The following is a 21254-nucleotide window of genomic DNA, read 5'->3' on the forward strand; positions in this document are numbered from 1 at the left end:
TTTATGCATATCTACATAGTAACTTACATCAAACTTTCTAAAGTGTGTGTGTGTGTGTGTGTGTGTGTGTGTGTGTGTGTGTGTGTGTGTGTGTACCTGGTAATTATCACGACAATTGGTCCGCACAAAGATAGGAATACCAGCAGGGCCGGAGTTGGACTCATTTTCAGCCCTGGAGTTTGATGCCTTAGACCGGCCCACTTTAGTTCATGACAGACTATATTATAATTAGGGCCGGGACTTTAAAGCGTTAATTAAGATTAATTAATTACACAAAAAATAGCGTGTTAAACATTTTTAACGCATTTTAATCGCACTTATTTTTGCACCGCGGACCATTTCTCATTGGATGAGTTTCGGCGGACCGATTATACTGGAGCACCAACTAGCGTTCATGACTTCAGACAACAACAAACCACAGTGAACATGAACGAAGAAGCTGATAAGAATCGCTTTGGTTGGCCCCGTGGATGGGATTTTTAAAAAAATAAAAAACGAACGGATGTAAGCGTTGATAAGAGCATGGTTGTGTGTAAGCTATGCAACAAGGAATTCACATATCACCGCAGCACATCGAGCCTCAAGTATCATCTCAATGCAAAACATATAGCAGCTAGCATGACTCCGAATACAACGACTTGGTTGAACAAAAATAAACAATGTTTTGTTGCTTAAGCGTATGTATTTAGTCATTATTCATGGTATACTAAAAATCCATGTGAAAAAATAACTTCTTAATGTTCTCAGGTCAAATATTTATATGTGATTAAAATGTGATTAATTTCGATTAATTAATTACAAAGCCTCTAATTAATTAGATTAATTTTTTTAATCGAGTCCCGGCCCTAATTATAATTAAGTAATTAAGTCATTTAATTAAAGGTGAGCGCTTTAGACGTGGCATGTCCTGCGTTTTCCATGCAGATGTTAATGAACCCTAATGCAAGAATTCTTCCAATAAGTGATCGGGACTCGGAACACAATCAACTTTGGCATAAAGCGGTGGGGACATCTTTCACACGTAAATTACGTGTGGGGCTGCTGTGAGTACTGGCAGCATAGGGACAGCAGCAACCTTCAACCCGTGGCATGACAACACCGGCCCTTGTGGCCAAAAACAGACCGACATTTTGGGAGACTGAATCCGCTATTTTTTGAAACCGGGTCCTAAAGTGGATAAATCTGAAACCGACACCCTTGCGGTTTCGTCTGTACAACCAATCCGTACATTTTGTGAAGCGAAAACGTCATCACATCACGTGTCGGAAGCGTCACACGTAACAGCAACAACAATAACGGCGGACTACGTGATTGTGTTCGTGCTACAGAAGCTACTAAAGCCTACTAGCTTTATTACAGCAAAATCTATTGCTTCTATGCAATTGTGGTGACCAACAATCGATAATGGACAACACCATACGTTGGTTATGCACATGCTCAAAGTCTTCTTCTCCGTGTATAGTGTATCTGTGGCAGAATTACAGCGCCCCATACTGGTCCGGCATATATACTACACCGCTTTCAGTCGGTTTCAGTGGTTTTGTGTTTACGGATTATTTTTTTAGAGCAAGGAAAAAAAATGATCGGATAGGGAATGCACTGGCTTCGTGTGGACATAGCCTAAGATAGCAGAAAGTTTTCTGTGATGGTTGGGGTTAGGGTTTGGGTTAGAGGAAGGGAATAGAATATACAGTTTATACAGTATAAAAACCATTACGTCTATGGAATGCCCTTACAAAACATGGAAATGTGTGTGTGTGTGTGTGTCTGTGTCTGTTATACATTGGAGAGCCATTAAATTATGACCCCCAAATCCTGTAGTGCCTCCTTTAGCATGCAAAACAGTAGCCATAAGGCAAGGCATTGATTCGACAAGGTGGCGATAGGTTTCCTGGGGTATCAGCAGGTCCTCCAGTTCCCATTGCAGGGTGTTGGTGATGTATTGCACTACTAACCACTAATGTTCAATTTGGTCCATGTCAGGTGAATTTGGAGACCAATGCATTAACAGAAATTCAGAAATTCACCATCATGTTCCTCGAACCACTCCTTGATCATTCTGGAAGTATGGCATGGCGCATTATCCTGTTGGTAATGGCCATCAATGCCAGGGAACACTGCTGCCATGAATGCGTGCAGCTGGTCCCAATTATGTTCAGATACCTAACGGCTGTCAGGGTTGGTGCAAATGTCATAACTGGGCCTAAAACATCTCTGGCCTGTTATTGTTCAATAGTTCATGGAAACTGCGTATCTGCGTATAGGAATTGTAAGTCATCAGATGAGGCCACTTTCTTCCGACCATCCACAGCCCACTCATGATGATTTGGCATATTGGCAGCTTTTCCCATTCTGACACCAAACACTATACTGACTGAAAGCCGGTGCCCTATGAACTGTACATGTGCCAACGTGTGGTTGCCAGGTGCGCTCATTGCTTTAGGCAGGGGGTGGTCATGATGTTATGGCTCATCTGTGTATGTGACAATATCTATGAACAGTCCCCTGCTTTTACTTCTGTAGACCTCCTCATGGGAACATAACACAGGAGGGTGAGCATCAGTAAATGGTTCAAAGACTCAGTGATGTCATGAATAATTTACTTGCATCAAAAGTACATACACCCTTCAATGCACAGAAATCTGTCTGTTTCACCCTAAAATTGCACAGAAGGAAAGCCCGATATGCAGTGTACAATACAGGGTATGACAATGATGAGATGCAGTCATTTATATTTTATCATTTTGAGGCCTCTCATCTTTGACTGGCAAGTGTCTGATTGACTCTGTGTGGCTTGTGCTCGGTCTGTTTATCTGAAGTGCTGCGATTCACATTCACAGTGGATTCTGGAAGCCTTTGAAAACCTTTTCTCCAGAGACACTAGATGGCAGTCTTAACACATCAAATGCAACCTGTTTTATACGTAAATATAATTCTCACGGTATTTATAAATGTAAGATAAATATAGAACTGACATTCCATCACAATTAATCTTAAAAAAATATAAATAATCATTAGATTGATAATTGTAATTTAAAGTAGGAATACATGAGAGGCAATAGCAAGTCACATGCACTATTTTATGGTCCTGTTATGGGATGTCTGGTCCTTTTAAAAGCCACAATCATTATTTTTTCTCTCTGTGTGTTCCTCATATGGATTTTGAACAACATAGTAAATAATACTTACCGTATCTTTCCAACAAAATAATAAACAGTAATATGGCAGGTGTTTTACATCAGTTTTATTTCCTCATGATTTTAGCATAGCAAACATTGCTTTAAAATTCTCTGATACCTCTCTGTCTTTCTCTCTCTCTCTCTTAGATTTTTCAGCGTCTAGCTCTTTCGGCCTTTTATCGTAGAGTCTCTGATGTAATCTATATTTCTGAGTGGCTGGAGTTGTGCCAAATACCTTTATTTCTGCAGTCTGAGGCAGTAAATGGATTACACATTCAATTAACACACAATTCCTCCTGCACTCTGAGTCTGACAGCCAATTTCTATTCCAACAGTGATGCATGTTTTACCAATAGCAGCATTTCTTTTAGCAGGGCTTCTAACCCAGAGACCCCTGATATTTCAGCCTGGTCTCACTGTTAATAGTATTTACACGTAACTTTCAAAAACAAAAAACATATTTTTTGTATGTTAAATAGATGCTAAAACGTACAATGTAGACGTATTTACAACATTTAAAGGAACAGTATGTAAGAACTTTATATAAATTAATCATAAAATGGCCCTGATATCACTAGACATTAAGAAATCATTTTCATTTCAAATACTGGTCTGGCCTAGATATTGTCATTTAAAAAGTGGGGTTGCAGCCCTCAACTGATGTTTATGTTGTCTTTTTGTGTATTGGCCACCAGTTGTGTGATTGCAATACCAGTTTTGGCCACAATCCTACATACTGTTCCTTTAAATCAGTGCTTCTCAATTATTTTCTGTCACCCCCCCCCCCCCAGGAAGAAGTAAACATTTCGCGCCCCCCCAACTCTCCGCCGGGACTGTAAATAGTATAATATGTATATAAAATTACACATCTGCAAAACATTGTATCCTTATTAACATTAATAAAAAAAGAAATATCAATCAACTACAACAAAGAATAACTGTATTAACATAGAGTTATTCTTAAAAAACTCAAGCGGCTTATCAGCGTGTTTGGGGTGTAATGTCTTTAAGTGACGGTGCAAAAAAAATCACTTCCTGAAAAAGTATTTTCCCCGGGGTCTCGCGCGCCCCCCCTGGTGTCGCTTCGAGCCCCCCCTGGGGGTCCCGCCCCACTATTTGAGAAGCACTGCTTTAAATGTAGCATTATTACGTTTTTACAGCTAGAAAACATAAAACATTTACGTATCATTCATTCCATAAAGATTGCTGTATAATTTCCCTTTAACCATTTTAGCAATATGTTACCACCTTAACCCTACCCAAAACCTTACCCTAAACCCAAACACTACCCTACCCTTAACCCAAACCCTTTTTATACAAAATGTTTAAATACGTAATGTATTCTTTTTATATTATGCAACGCAGTGTCGGCGCCAAAGAATACAGAAAGAGGGGGCCTCCTGTTTTACTGGGGGGGGCACCTGGTTCATCTTATTATTTTATTATTATTACTACTACATGGCACTGTAAAATGCTTGGTACTGATTGGCCAGTCGCAACATTCAAAGGTATTTTATTCCTTGAACAACCAAACACAGCCTCACCCGGGTACTGCGAGCGAGTCACGTTAACAGGGACAGTTTAATATCTACGAATTAATACAGAATAAATATGCATAATTAATAATGTATATGAGATTGTATTTACAATGACTAAACCGAATGTTCGTCTTTTGACTTTTAACTTGTTTTAACGCGTCTGGAAACGTTTTCCTAGAAGGTTTGTATTTCTTAAAAATAAGCTAATAAAAGACATCAAATTAAAATGTTATGTCTATATATTTACTCATATAGCAACTAGCCGTGAAATAAGCGGGATTGTTACAGCCAGCCAAGTTGTTGTCGCAAATAAATCCCTCACTATAGTAAAACCATAACTTATAACGACGTTAAAGTGCGAGACTGGATAACTCACGCAAATCATAAAGACCAGTACAGAACCAAATAACAGCAAAAGAAAACAATGTTACTGACATATCTAACACCAGAATGAACTTTGCGTTTTACCTTCAGAAGAGCTGCAGGCGACGAGAGGACTTTTAAAATCTTTTTAAGAAGGTCCTTTTATTTGTCGCAAAATTTCTTCGTCTTGCTCAAATGCCAAGACTTACAAGTATACATTATTTTTTATTTAGACAGAAAATGAGTTCTCACGCATGGCGATTGAGCTCCCGAACGTGACAGTAACTTTCAGTGCAGACAAAACACTGGGGATAGTGTTGTTCAAATATAGTGGCTGCGTGTATGTAACTGACTGACTATGTTGTTGGCATTGCATTGTGGGTTAGTATTTTAATTATTATTTTTTATTAATTATACTCCGAATTTTAATCAGTATTCATTGTATAACCAAATATATTTGCAGCACATTTTTTTTTAAAAATTATTAAGTTAATTGTTATTTTGAGAAGTAAGGGGGCACAGTGACTCAAGTGGCCGGGCCATGCCCCCTAGGGCCCGCTCGTGGCGCCGACACTGATGCAACGTAACGACAGATATGTTTAGGAACATTTTAGTAACAATATAGCATTCAAATATGTTTTAAGCCACTACAGTCCTACGCAAAACAGTTTATTAAGTAAGGGATAATGTCGAGGCAGCCGGTAGTTATCGGGAAATAAGCCCCGACAGTGTGATCAGGACCCGACGCGAAGCGGAGGGTCTTGTATCACACTGAAGGGGCTTATTTACCCGATAACTACCGGCTGCCTCGACATTATCCCGCTTATTACACGGCTGCTTGCAACATAAGAAAAAAAACTGGACATGAATATGAATTTGAAACATTTTATTGGCATATTTGTTTTAAATTAACATTTTTATCCTTTCGCGAAACTTTGCACAGATGCATAAAATGATCGTATAACCTTATTAAGATCCTCTGCTTCATACTTGTCTGTCATTTTTTTCTCTTTTAGCCAGTCTTTGAGAAGTTTTAATGCCCATTCTGTATTTTTTGTGTGGTAGCTGTCATGCTCTATTAAGTTCAGTCTCAGTAAGCTCTTTCCATTCTTAAGTGTGGTTGTCCAGTGTTTGTCACAAGATGGCGCCAAACAGTAATCTTTGTTGGCGCGGAGGGATTTAAAACATGCAAGTAGCACCGGCTATGCGTTATTACTTTGGAGCGGTTATTATTTGAAAAGAACGAACCTGCAAATGTCTCAACTGACCAATCAGAATCAAGCATTCCAGAGAGCCGTGTAATAAAATAATTTAACGTTACTGTTACAAAAAGCATAACAGTGTAATCACAACAACTTATTTATTGTGAATATTAAAATCAGTACCAAAAGTAGTTAAAATGACGATGTGCTACAGCCAAAATCCTCTCTGGAGTATATGAAGTAAAGTAAAGAGAAGTATTAAAGTTATTAATTCAAGAGAACGTTATTCCGGCTTCCCTTTGTCACGGCACATTTTTTAAAATTTCAAACATACACCAACGGAAACGAAAATGACGGAAATATGTCACGTGGCACACAAAGAGCCGATGAGCTTTTGATATCACTTCCATAAAGCAATGTGTCGTAAAGCCTTTTGAGGCGCGATATTTGAATTCAAATTTATATTAGCCTATAACGAATGCGCGATCTGACTTTTTGGTTGCTGATGAAAACTCGGATCAAGATTGCTGGATAAAGGGCTGAATTTGGATATGTTCCTCGCAATCGTATGAATTTTAAAGATGTGGATTTCAGCAAATGAATAAAAGTAACATCTTTTGTGAATTTATGTTGTATTATGGTGTAATTATTGCTTAATAGTAATAATAACGTATTGCATAGAAGACGGCATAGGAGAAAACGCATTTTTGTGTGTCGAGGCAAACAAACTAAATATAAAAATAGTTAACTAAATAAAGAAATGTTATTCATTTGAAACTTTTAAAGTGTTCAATATTGTGAAATTCTCTGAATATCATACTCATTTCATTAGGTGTAAATGAAACTGTAAATATGACTGAAAACTTGTCATTAATAAGAGTAAGAAACGTAAATGCCCATGATTTTAAAATGTATGAATAGGAATAACTTAAGTATAAATTTGAACGTTTGTAAAGTAAATGCGTAAATAATTTACCGTACGTATTACTCCTGTCAAAACGTCAATATTATATGTTCAGTGTGTTTTAAACACAAGTAAATGAACGTATGGTACAACCACACTGTAACATAAAAATACACACGTGTTGGATATTTGTGGTCAGTACATGTGGATGTCAGTCAATACTCTGAATGCTCTCAATACTCAAAACTATTTAGGGTCTCAAGGCACAATCTGATGGCACTTGAAGGGTGGAATGCATTTGAAGAAACGCATTTCATGCAACATTTAAAAGACAGCAATCAGTCTAAAAAGCACAAAGCTCCTTTTACAGTACAGATGGGGAATGCTTTCTATGTGATAAGAAATATGCTAAAGAATCAATGTACCATTGTGACAGTGCTGCAGACATTTCATTATGATCAGATAAATGTATGTGTTGAATGAAAGGGTTAAATGAGCAGTTCACCCAAAAATGAACTTTGCAAAAGTTCCCAAACCCATATGTTTTTTTTCCTCCATGAAACAGAACGTTTGTGCCATATACCCTGGAACTAAAACACAGATTTTTGATGTGACTACAAAAAGGTATCAAATAGACCATGCGACTTTATTCAGATTACTGAAGCCATATTCATCTGTGAAGATAGAAAATAGTCAGGGGTGCGTTTCCCAAACAACGACGTAACTCGTTGCTGAACGACCATATAACGATGCATCGTTGGAGAAACGAACTACCTTCACTGAAAAAAATTATTCATTGAATTTAATAAAAAAATTTAAGGTAAGTGGTTGCAATCAATTTATTTAAGCTTCATTTAAACAAAAGTTTTATATTTTCTTTTACGTTACTAATATTTTTTGTTTAAATGTAGCTTAAATAAATTGATTGCAACCACTTACCTTAAAAAAATTTATTAAATTCAATGAATCATTTTTTTCAGTGTTGTCGCAACTGTTTCCTGAAAGCATAGTTTCGTCGTTTGAACCATGTTGGTTTAACAACATAGTTGATGATGTAACGTGGGAGGTGAAGTACTAATTAATCTATAATTAATCTTATCGATTTAATGTCAGATTATTTCTGCAAATAACATATATTGCATCGGAAGATTGATTTTGTTAGCGTGATTTAGTTATCTGTTGTTTATTTTCAAGATATTTAATTCACACGCAAGTTCCCGCTTACGTCACTCCTCCCAGGGATTCCCCAGGGTCTTAAAGCTCGTAGTCTGCGCACATGCGCAGTTTTCAAATGCAGTGCTTTCAGTCTGTTTACAAATTTAAAGACGTAAAATAAAATTGTAATATATTTAGAATGATGTATATAGACCAGGGGTCTCCAACCTTTTTGTAAGCAAGGGCTACCACAATGTATAAAACAATCTGGAGGGCTACTTTTTGATATAGTCTTCTTAAAAATTTTTTATTTTACTTTTTTATTTTATTTTATTTGAATATTTTATATGTTTTATTATTGTTTAAAATTTTAACATACATAAACCAAGCCAAGCTAATATAAAAAATATGTAATGAATAAATATTACAGTTGAGACTTTTAATACAATGTGCTTTGGCGGGCACCTCACAGACTCTGTCGTTGGTGACCCCTGATATAGACTGTATTTTTTTTGCTTCTTTTGTTCAAAAGCATGATCAACGTAAGTCTACATATGATAATAACAAGGAACGATGCTTCTAACGACAGGTGAAGAGCTGTCGTTCCAATGACACAAGTTAGCGATGCAGTTTGCGAATGTTCATTTGAACGATGATTTCGGGAAACACCAAATCATTGAATGATGTTAGTAACGATGGAACTTACGATGTTCGTTGGCTAACGATGCTTTTGGGAAACGCACCCCAGGACAGTTTAAAGCTCTGTATCAAGTGAATGTAGCTTAAAATCTCTTGGATGTGTTAGAATAATAATAATAAGTTTCATTAGTATGCTAAACAAGCTAACATTATAAAAGAAAAGAAATCCTGTGGATTGGTATGATGTATGCTTTGTCACCGCTGGACCTCAACAGCTCCAGTCACAAGTAGCTTTCAATCAGAGTAAATAATATCATGACCAAAATTCTGTTTGGTTGTTTAGAGTAATGAATATGCAAATGGTGACCTTTAATGAGTTTTATTCTTTTACTATATGATAAGATGGGCAGTTAGTGATTTATCTGATACTACATGAAGGATGCAGCACTGATCAACGTGCATAGCTGTATACACGCAATCTATATTTTATCATCCTTCGCTACCATAAAGGTCATATGACTCAGAATCATTTTTTTTTAGCTCTCGAGGATCATACAGGGGCTTGGGCTTCTGCTGTAGCGCTTGTGTTGTTATTGCATCACTAATTGTCCAATCCTGCATCCTGCTCACTTCTCTGTTCTCTCTCCTCAAACTTCTATGTAAAGTTCTTCATCGACACTGCAGTCTCATCTTGCATTCACTTCACAGATCCCACAGGGTTTGCTGCAGACTACTGGACTTCAATTGTCTCAAATGTACAAAGTGTATCTCTTTTACCTTCAGGTTATACACAACCTTAGCGATATAACAGCACTAATTATCTACTATTGACTGTTGATACATACAAATGAGCTTACAATTTTTGCCTAACGAAAGAAAAAATTGAGTTTTGTCGAAGGTGGACCCAAACCATATTTAGATACTATAATATAGAAACATAGCTCTTATAATTTGGGCAAGCCTTGTAATAACACACCAGCATTTATACAGCAATGACTTCACAACCACCCACAAATGTTTGCACAAGCTAACAATGCAAAAATATTGTGTACCGGCTGCATATTCTTTCTTGAGTAAATGAACGCGTCATTAATTTGTATTTAATGAATCCGTTCTAGTCTCATCACTTTCAAATACAAATGCTAACGGAGGTCTTTGCATGATATATGAATGAGATGTGTATGATATCATTTGTAAATAGAGGCGTTGTGCTGTCTTTAGATTTTATGACAGCCATGAGAAAAAGCCTCGGGCCGTAATCGCTCGCATCTCCTCTTGATTGTGTTTTTCCAAGCGTCATTACCCGCCAGTGTACATGTAAATGTGATGGTGCCTGAAGCAGACGCATTATGGATCAGCCATGCAGTAGCAGAACTGCGATGAGATCCTTGTTATCAGGAGTTTCAAGAAACTGTTGTCTGTATATTATTGCACTTTTCTTCATTGCATTTTTTTTTGAATATGCAATCTATCTGATTTTATATAAACAAAGCAGTTTTGCATGTACAGAAAAAGCAAAAGGTTAATTTAAATAGTTATGACACTTGCGTGGATTTAAGTTTAATGTTAAGCTAAAAACAGTTGTGGTTGTTTATACTGTGAGTGGACTTCAGTGGAATCAGGGCTTTACAATAATAAGGACTGCCAGATGACTCTGCATAAACCATGCTCGGGCCAGTTAACAGAACTTTCACATATAAGTTTATCATTGTTTTAAGCACTGTTGAGCATTAAAGGTAGGGTAACAGATTTGATCCTGAAACATTTTTAGTTATGCTGGAAAAAAGTCTCCTCACATCCTGATAGCAATCACTGTATTAAGTTGTTTAAATGTATTTGTAGAAATTTATGTCATCTGTGAAAGGCGTAGGACCAAAAAAGTTTAACCAATCATAGATTTCGGTCCGAACGGACGTTTCCTTTTTTGTCCCTCATATGTAAGCATAATTTGAATGCCCACCGCGCAGCAAGTCCACGCAGACACCATACGTCATCGGCGCGTTCACGTGTGCTCACCTCCTGCCTGTAAACAGCGAGAACAGCAAACTTTTCTGCTGAATTGACAACCTACACAGGAGGCACAAAACGAAAGAGATCTTTTATAACAACAACAGCAAAAACTGCCTGGATCAGCAAGAGCAAAAACCCAAATGAACATCAGTAACTTTACTGCTTTACCACGAGATGTAAACAGCTGCAGGAGGCAAAGGGTCTGAAAGAGTCGTTGCACTGTTTATTTTGGTATGGTAGGTACGCAATATGTTTGTATTGAGATGAATTCGATATTCTACTTTGATGAAACGTTGTGTTGCTTATGAAATGTTTGTTTACGGATTAGCGTAACGATATAGTTACTACGTCTACACAACCGAACGTGTGCTTAAACTAATTCTGGTGTAAACCAGTTGTTTATGTTGGTTATTTTGGAAATGTTATTCACTTAGTACTGCAAAGTTTTCTCACTGCTGAATGAGACATGAGATGTGACCGTCTGATCTGTGCGTGTTCATGTGTTTTGAAAGAGGCGTGACTTTGGATGGCGATTTGACTTGAGGGCGGGATCATGATTTCAGGTGGCTACCGTTAGCATTTTTCAAAATGTAAAACCCTACCTTTAATAATACTACTTTCCCTGGTAACTAGTAGTGTAACTTATTACAAAAAAGTTAATAATATTATAGTAACCATCCAAAAAATAAATAGTTCCTTTTTTGTCTTGGATCTTTTCCTTAAATTTCTGTTGGTTTGATGGTGATAACCAGAGGAAAGGCTTACGGTTACATCTAGGAGTATAAAAAATTATTAATGGTATTTCAAGCATTCTGACTTATTAACACAGTTATAGAGTTGTTTCCTCATGCTAAATGTAGGCAAAGTGTCAAAAAAGCAGTTTACAGAGTATTTCTGGGCCGAATGCACTTCGCCAGGGTTCATACAAGTTTCGGAAAGTTTTTTTCGATTACAGGTCCAACTGACGTTTCAGGGGTTTTCTATACGTATCACTTCTTTATATGGGCACTTCCCCCGGAAAACCCAGCCCACTCGTCAATCAGAAAGTCAGCCTTATGAAAACAATGGATATAGTTATTATCTGGGGTAGTAGCGGAGTTTTGCGTGTGTGTTTGATGCGCTGGATTTTCCCAACCGGGTCAGGAGTTGCACGCGGTAAGTAAGACTTCTGTCTTATGTTGGAAATAGTCGCGTGCATATTATATAAATGACACAAACATGTAGTGAATCATAAGTTATAAGTGTTGTAGTGTTGAATGACTCGTACTCGCTCCACCCACGGTAGTAACTCCTCCTTTTTCATTTTTTCGTACGTTATCGTAAAGATTTGGTAAAGCTAATCTTTCTTTTATAAATCTGATTAAACTAAAGACTCTTCAAAGATATAAAGGATGTCATACTACTCTATAGGTACTCCAGATTAACATCAGAAATGCAGAAACAGGGTGTGTTACGTGAACTTTAAACACTTGGGAAATGAACTGGGGTGCTCAGTCTGACATAATGTCTTCTGCGAAGCCAAAGTAGCGGAATACATGTTGGAAGAGGAGTTCTGCACATTCCATGGAGTAGGAAAACCTTTATGTGGTATCAGACAGATGGATTTGGAGAAACAATCAACGATGATGAAGATACATGTGTTGCCTTGTAATGGTGGAAGAGTCATTGTGAAGTCCACTCCTAGATGTGCCCATTGGCGGTTTGGAAGAGTAAGAGCGACGGGGGGATTTTTTTTTTAAATGGTGAAGTTAAATCTTGTGAAAGAATAATGCCCAGCGTGCCTGATGGGGGTTGAGCCATTTCGCTTCACGTACATATTAAAGATTTTTGTGATCTATAAATACGATAAAAGGATGTCTTGCACCTTCGAGCTAATTCATAGAGAACCAGCTTGATTGCGAGTAATTCCCGATTACTAGGTCATAGTTAATCTTCACAGGAAGATGTGAGGATCTGCAACTGCTGTCACAGGGTAAATATGTGGATTGGCTGAATGAATGTTAATTAGTGTGGCAGTTTAGTTCGAAACAGGGCAAAGTTCACATCAAAAACTAGAAATTCAGAGCTTTAATGTGTAGGCAGGTACCGAACCTGAAACTAACGCAAGTGAACGGTTAGATAGAAGTGAGCCCAGTGTCATGTTAAACTGGGTAATACAAGCATAGTCATTGGTAAAGACAGTTAGACAGTTAGAAATCTAAGTGTGTCAGGGTGATTCACCCATGGGCTTTGTAGCGGAGACGGCGGACATGAGTGACAGTACAGAAGAGACTGCTGTCAGGTCAGATTTAACCTGGCTACTTTCCACTTTCTGATCTGAGACAGACATTGTTTTTGGGCCCATTAACTCTGAAATGAAATCATTGCTGAGTAAATCACCGCCCCTTTCAGCTACCTGCTCTCGTTCAATATCCAGACAGTTAAAGGTCCCCAGCCAGAGGAAGAAAAAATAATGAACTGATATATAATAATTATAGATTGTTGTGAATCCTAGTGTGAATCTAATGCAGGGTGTTAACCAAAAGGTTGACAGTTCTTGCAATTATCAATCCATCACACAGCAAAATATAGCTCCGATTAGAGGTTTTGCAAGCCCCCATAATATTTACTTGGAAAATACTTGTCTTTCTTGTTTTTCAATAGATTTTCATCTTCTATTTTCATATCAAAAAGAAAGCAACAAGTTTTATGTGCTGTAACATACCACATGCAGTAATATCAGGTGATGCTATAGTCTATCGGCGAAAAGCTTTGATCTGAAAGCCTCAGTGCTGTTTTGAGAACATCCGGCTCAGACAGACATCTGATGATGATGATGATGATGGAGGCATGTACTCAGTATCCTGCAAATGACAACATCACCTGTACTAAAATAAACTAGATTAAAAAGGGCAGGGCTGTTGATTGAATGTTCTGGGTCTATTGGACAGTGAGGGTGTGTTTGTTCCAGTAGAGCCAGGGAGAAGCGAGACTAAATGTGAAAAATGTTGGAGATTTTTCCTGGATGTATTCACGGACTGTCAGACTCAAAAATGGGCATGTTTGAAAATTGTTTATATAATTTTTTTTTTTTTGGGATGTGTGTGTGTATATACATAAAGTTATTTCTGCTACATTTGACAAAATGTAAAATATATAACCTGAGCACTGACTGTTAAGTACGCTGTATCCCACAATGCACTGCGTTCAGCTGACCTTCCATATTTAGTATGACGCCTGAAACTGGAGCAGTAGCATCGGCACACATTTGAGCACTTGCATTGTGGAATGCTGATATTCACTCTGCATGCTTTAGTCCAAAGTATGCATTCTACATACTATATACAGCAGAAATAGCATGTTATTATGCAATGCTTAAACGTAGACGTGCTGTAGCACACAGAACAATGGTTTGAATACTAATTCACTAGAGCTTTTGTGTATTTGACAAGCATTTCATGTTTGCTCAGTTAGTTTCTGTCTAGTGTAAGTAAAGCCCTACGGAGGGAACATGAAAATGTGTGCGGTCCATTAGCATTCTCCTCAGCGTGACGACAACGCGGCCCGTCCAGGCCCGCTCCCGTGCAGAATGACAGGTAATATTCGCCGGTTTGGTCTGTTCTTGGTTTGCTTCAAATCTCTCTGGACTGTTTTCATATTTGAAAGGGTAAATAACCAGCTATAAATAAAATAAAAGTAGGAAGCTGGCGGCGTTTCACTACACAACTGCTCTCAACGATTCGGCTGGGGATTTGAACAGAAACCCAGCACGCTGCTTTAACTCCTCACAGCCACAGACGGCTTTATTGTGTTCTCCTTTTTCCCCTGACAACATTTGACAGTAACCTTATTGAAAGGTCACGATAGAGCGGTTTATGATAGAGAAACCCCTTTCACCATTTGTGTGCTTATCATACTGAATACGAGTTAGGCCTTGTGAAATCCAGGGTTCCCACGGGTCCTTGACATCCTTGTGATTCTGGATACATAGATACAGGTCATTGAAAGTGCTTGAATCTATTTTATGCAAGAAGTTTTCTGGAAAAAAATCCATATATTATTCCCTGTGTATAATATATGGATTGTGATAGCGATATAGTTCCTGGCTCTCGCGTCACCCTGTCTTTGTCGTTAAGCCTCACCATTGGTTGAATTTGATATACACATTCAGACGCACTTACCCCTGGAGGCGTCCCCAAAGTGTCATTGCAGTGACGCAGCGCAAGTTCCCCCGAAAGGGAACTGTAACAATGTAGCTTAAAAGGTAACACGATGTAACCTTGCTCTCACTTGAAATGTGTCCCCACATTTAGTCCTTGAATTGAGGGTATTGGACCTGGAAAGTCCTTGAAAGGTCCTTGAATTTGAAGTTAACTAAGGTGTGCGAACCCTGGAAATCCTGCCATGCCAACTATCTGATATTGCTTCATTATTGAAAAATAATAACCTTGGATTGGAGCCATGACTGCGTTTCAGACATGGGCGACCGTATTTTATATTAAATTTACATGACTTCATATATACAGTAACAGCGTAAGATCTGGCATGTAAACCCATTCATTATCATTATCATTATAATCATTGTATGTTATGAAAGATCACTGTGTTTGTGAAACATTGTTAACTTTTACACATCAATAGGGAATTATTACACTACATTAACCGTAAGTTCAATAAGTCACTGTGAGTTAAAGACAACATTTGCCAAAGTACAAACTCAATTGACCATATCAGTTTCTGTATAGTTTAGAGTCTGTGTACTCCCTTTCAGCAGATGTTGCTTCTGTTGTGCATTAGCACTGAATACAGAAAACTACCATCCCCGTCTATAGAAATGTCTGTTTATATTTCTGTTGGCAAGTTTACATTTGCAACCTCTGTTACTTGCTTTGGTTCACCTTTACGCACATTTTGACGCATAATAAGCATGATTTCACATAGAACTGTAGAAATGATTACAAAATAATTTTGGTTTGGGTGACCAAAGCACCTGCAAAGAGACTTTCTGGTCTCTTTGCCTAATGTTTGCTTTGAAATCGTGCACATGGCTGCGGTAATTGTCAGGCGTTTTTATAGCTAATTGGCAATCAACCTTGTGTGGCTGTTTTCTGCAGCTGCATTTGTAATTGCATCAAATTCAACTTTTTCATGTGGTTATTTTGTTCTCAATCTGTGCTTATGATTTCGAAACTAAGGCGGCTATTGCTTGCGCTTACACTAGGTTGCACAAATGCATTTGAACCCAGATGCATTTATGTTGCTCATACAAAAGAACCAGCACACCATTTCTTAACTGTATAGCGTTACCAGAGAAAAATAAATGGATTGAAATATCTGGCCCTCTGCCAGGTCATGCTTGATAGAAAAGTAAAGGTGCTCAAAGGCAGATTTAAGAGCCAGAGCTGATAAATATTTCAGGAGCCATTTACAGTACAGTATAGTAATGAATCTCTGTGGTCTCTTCAACTCTGAAGATCACAAATGCTGAGGTGAAGAGAGAGAAACAGATTTAAGTTTAAAGAAGGTAGGCATAGAAAGATAAAGAAGTAAGAGAGTCTGAGCTTTTGACCCTGTCATTTAAATAAATAGAAAAGCATGAGGTTGTGTAAATGTGATTTAGTGTGGGGAAACTGAAGCTTATGTACTTGTTAAAACGAGAGTTACGTATGTAACTACGGTTCTATGAATCCCGGATGACCGCCAGAGGCGGTGCTTAAGCACTGAATGATCCATCTCGCGCATGCGCAGGTCGAGTGTTTATACCAACAAAGTCACCCGTGACCCCTGATGCCTACGGAGAGTCTATAACTTCCGGTGACATCAGAGGATCTGTTCCTACAGAATCTTCTCGCGAGTACACGGGAATTCTGAGTGACAGAACGCTCTGGCGGTCATCCGGGATTCATAGAACCGTAGTTACATACGTAACTCTCGTTCTATTTCATCCCTACTGACCGCCAGAGGCGGTGCTTAAGCACTGGATGACACATACCAGAAAAGTCACGAGGAATTTAGCACGTACCTTATTGAGAGGACAGCGCAGAGTCTGGCAACAGGACCACCTCCAGTGGATGGGGGGTGGCGACATTCACCCGGTAGAACCTGGAGAAGGTACTCGGGGATGCCCATGATGCCGCCTCACAGATGCGCTCCAGGGGCACGCCGCGCAGGGCCGCCCATGAAGTTGAGACTGCCCTGGTAGAGTGGCACCTCACCCCGGATGGCAGGGGGTGACCACCTCGTTTATATGCCTGGGTGCTTACATCCACCACCCAATGAGACAACCGCTGTTTGGAGAGAGCACAGCCCCTCCTAGGACCACCATAGCAGAGGAAGAGCTGGTCTGACTGCCTTATACTTGCAGTCGCGACAACGTAGGCTCTGAGAGCCCGTACGGGACACAGCAGCTGTAATCTGTCCTCCCCTTCTGGGGGAGTAAATTGTGCCAGGTGGATAGGCTGGTTAAGGTTGGTTGATGACAAAACCTTCGGAAGAAAAGCTGAATTCGGCCACAGGGTAACCCCCGAGCCATCGGAGTTCCACCTCAAACATGAGTCACTCACAGAGAGCGCATGAAGTTCCCCAACACGTTTCGCTGACGTGATAGCAAGGAGAAAGGCAGTCTTAATAGAGACCCACTTCAGCTCTGCCTGAGCCAGGGGTTCAAAGGGAGGTGAACATAGGGAATCGAGCACCAGGTGTAGATCCCAGGCTGGAGCGCGTTGTGCTCGTGGGGGGCGTAACCGCCATGCACCCTTCAGAAAAAGGGACACCAATCTGTGACACCCCACCGTGTCGTTGTCCACCCGAGCATGTCGAGAGGAAATGGCTGCCACATATACCCTCAAGGTAGCCGGGGACCGGCCGCTATCCAAGAGTGACTGGAGAAACTCTAGAATCTTTGGAACTGAACAGTGCACAGGGTCCACATTCCTGTCTGAGCACCATGTAGTAAACAGCCGCCACCTGTTCTCATACTGCGCCCGGGTAGAAGGCGCCCTTGCATTCAATATGGTATTGCAGACGCCATCTGAACACTCAGTCAGCAGCGGGTCGGGCCCTGCAGCGACCAGACCCACAGCTGCAGGCGGTGAGGATCGGGATGCCAGATTTGGCCCCGTAACTGAGACAGGAGATCCCTCCTGTCTGGGAGGCGCCACGGTGAACCGTTGCAGAGACTGTACAACAGTGGAAACCATGTTCTTCCCGGCCAGAAGGGGGCTACCAACAGTAGCCTGTGACCGTGTTGGAGGACTCTCTGCAGTGTTGGAAGAAGCAGAGGGATTGGTGGAAAAGCATAGAGGAGAACCTCTGGCCAATCGTGTGCGAGAGCATCCTGGCCCAGAGGGCTGCTCTTCTCCGTCCAGGAGAACCAAAGGGGGCAATGGGTCGATTCCTCTGAGGCAAAGAGATCCACCCCTGCCCTGCCGAAGATGTCCCAGATGCTGAGGACCACATCCGGATGAAGCCGCCACTCCCCCGGCGGAGGCTTGCAACGGGAGAGTAAGTCTGCCGCCTGATTCTGCTCCCCAGGCAAATACATCGCCCTCAGGCTGGCCAGGTGTGGCCCTGCCCACAGCAGGAGATCCTGGGATGCCTGCAGCAGTGGTGCAGACTTGGTGCCTCCTTGGTGGTTTATGTGAGACACAGTCGAGACATTGTCTGATCGCACAAGCACATGCCGGCCTCCCAGGAAGGGAAGGAAAACCTGCAATGCCTTGTGCACAGCCCGCAGTTCCAGGACATTGATGTGCTGTGAGCGCTCCTGCACAGACCACAGCCCCTGAGCTGTTCGATTCTGCCACACAGCACCCCATCCCGAGAGGGAAGCATCTGTTGTGAGGATTTCCCGACGAGATGCGATGGAACCCAAGGGCATGCCCTGCAGGAGAAATGACCTTACTCTCCATGGGGCCAGAGCAAGAAGGCAACGACGTGACACCTTGAGTTTCCTGTGCCGGTGCCACTTGACATCTAGGTGAAAGCCGTGCAACCACCTCTGGAGGGGACGCAGCGACAGCAGTCCTAGAGGAATCACGGTAGCGGCAGCTGTGAGTTTCCCTAGGAGGCGCAAAAACTCCACATAGCATAACTGCCTGCCCCCCCGAAACAGGAGGAGGCGGCGGAGGATGTCGTCCACCCGCTGTGGTGATGGGCGAGCCTTCATGGTGATTGCATCGAGAGTCATCCCGAGAAAAAGCGTGCCCTGCGATGGAGCCAGGCAACTCTTTGTAAAATTCACCCGGAGGCCCAGGCGGGCCACATGAGAGAGAAGACACGACGTGTCCAGTGCCACCTGAAACTGGGATGGCGCACAGATGAGCCAGTCGTCCAGATATGGGAGAATCTTCATGCCCCGCGACTGCAAGTGCGAGAGGGCTGCCGTCACACACCTGGTGAACACCCGAGGGGAAAGGGAGAGACCGAATGGGAGCACTCGGAACTGGAAATGACGCCCTTGAAAGGCAAACCGCAGAAACTGCCGATGGTGTGGAGCTATAGGGATGTGGAAGTAGGCATCCTTCAGGTCTACTGACGTAAACCACTCTCCTTTGGCAATTGTACGTAGAACCTCTGCAGTGGTCAGCATGTGGAACCTCAGAACCTTCAGGAACCTGTTGAGACCCCTTAGGTCGAGGATAGGACGGAGTCCGCCATCTTTCTTTGCTACCAGAAAGTAAGTTGAGTAGAACCCCCCGGGGTGCAATAGGGGATCTACTGGCTCGATGGCGCCCTTGTCCAGGAGGGCGGACAACTCCTGGGTGAGGGCTTGGGCTTTTGCCGGGTCGCTTATGATGGTCATCTTGACCCGGCCATGGGCTGGGGGCCGGCGTCGGAACTGAAGTTTGCACCCGTGGGTTAAGGTTGAGAGCACCCATGGGTCCCTGATGGAAGCAGCCCAATAGCTGAGCTGCTGCTGGGAAAAACAGCCGACGGCCGACCCCCGGGCTTCAGCGCCGGGGTCCCCGGCCTCTAAAGGTTCCAGAGGCACGACGGGTTGGAAAGGACTGCGGTTGTCCTGAGGGCAGCCGGTCAGGCACCCGAAAGGTCGGTGCCTGCTGCTGAGCAGGCTGTGGACGTGGGCGCAGAGACCTTAGGTAGCCCCTAGGGTGAGCCTGTGGACGAGAGCTGCGCTGTGGGGCAGCTGGAGGACCTCTAGGCCTGCTAGGAGGCGGAACGCTTCTTTGAAGCCCGGACAGCTGCTGTCGAGTCCGTCCGGCTTGGACCGTGCGCTCAAGCGCTTCCAGAGCTGCGGAACCAAACAGCTCCCCTGGTTCCACCGGAACACTGCGGAGGGTTCTCCTACAGGCCTCAGTGAGAGGAGATTGTGCCAACCATACCTGGCGGCGAGCCTGCACAAGAGTAGACATCAACCGCCCCAATTCCCTAGACATCAATGCGAATGCCTGTAGTGAAGCATCGCTAAAATTGTGGACGGAGGCATCCAACTCAGTCTCCTGCAGGGAAGTTGACAAAGCGAGCATCAGGTGGGACATGGAGTTACCGATGCGTCCCATGCGGGCCGCTGCATCATAGGCCTTACAGAGCAGGTCATCTGTAACCCGGCACTGGGGACGAGGGCACCTAGCATCCGGCCTCAAAGCCTCATCAGGTGAGATGATAAGAGCCGCTATTGTCGGCTCAACTGCTGGCATGCGGTCCAATCCGAACTTCTGGGCGTCCTGCATGGCTGCCAGGGTCCGGCCATCGGACGTTGCATGAGAGAGGGCCCTAGAATCCCTCCAACATGCCTGCAACTCCCTCAAATACTCCTCCGATGGGGGCGCAGTAAAGCTGACGGAGGCTGGGACACGCCTGAAAAAAGCACTGGCCGGAGCCGGCTGAGTTTGCGGGACGTCCAACTGGAGACGAGCAAGAGCCATACGAATGATGGCTCCCATAGAGCAGTCCTCAACACCACCAGTAGAGCTATGGGTTGAAGAACGGGAGCAGGCCCCAGAAGGTTGGGAGGCTTCCATCTGTGGAAGTACCTCTGGCTCATATTCATTAAACTGGCCAGCTGACGCTGCCATGGAAAGCACATCGTCCTCCGACTCCAAGGAGGCTGCAGAGGGGACAAAATCATCTGGCGGCTCTGCTCCAGTACTGGACTGGAAAGCCAGGAAGAGGGACTTCATAGTATTGAGCTCCGCTGTTAGTTGGTCCACTTTAGAGGCAAGCCGGGGTCCCTTAGCCTTTTTTGCAGGAGTGGGGCCTGCAGCCTCAGCAGCCCGACGTTTAGACTGCCCAGACTGATCTGGAACCAGTCGCTGGGCTGGGGTCA

General features: G+C 42.1%; 1 long non-coding RNA gene across 2 annotated transcripts in view; it reads left to right on the top strand.

Moving 5' to 3' along the window:
• Positions 1 to 21254, top strand: part of LOC141358966 (uncharacterized) — a 109913-nt gene that overhangs the window by 8084 nt on the left and 80575 nt on the right. The window lies entirely within an intron of this gene.

This window comes from Misgurnus anguillicaudatus, chromosome 1 (genome assembly GCF_027580225.2).
Source record: "Misgurnus anguillicaudatus chromosome 1, ASM2758022v2, whole genome shotgun sequence".
Classification (NCBI taxonomy): domain Eukaryota; kingdom Metazoa; phylum Chordata; class Actinopteri; order Cypriniformes; family Cobitidae; genus Misgurnus; species Misgurnus anguillicaudatus.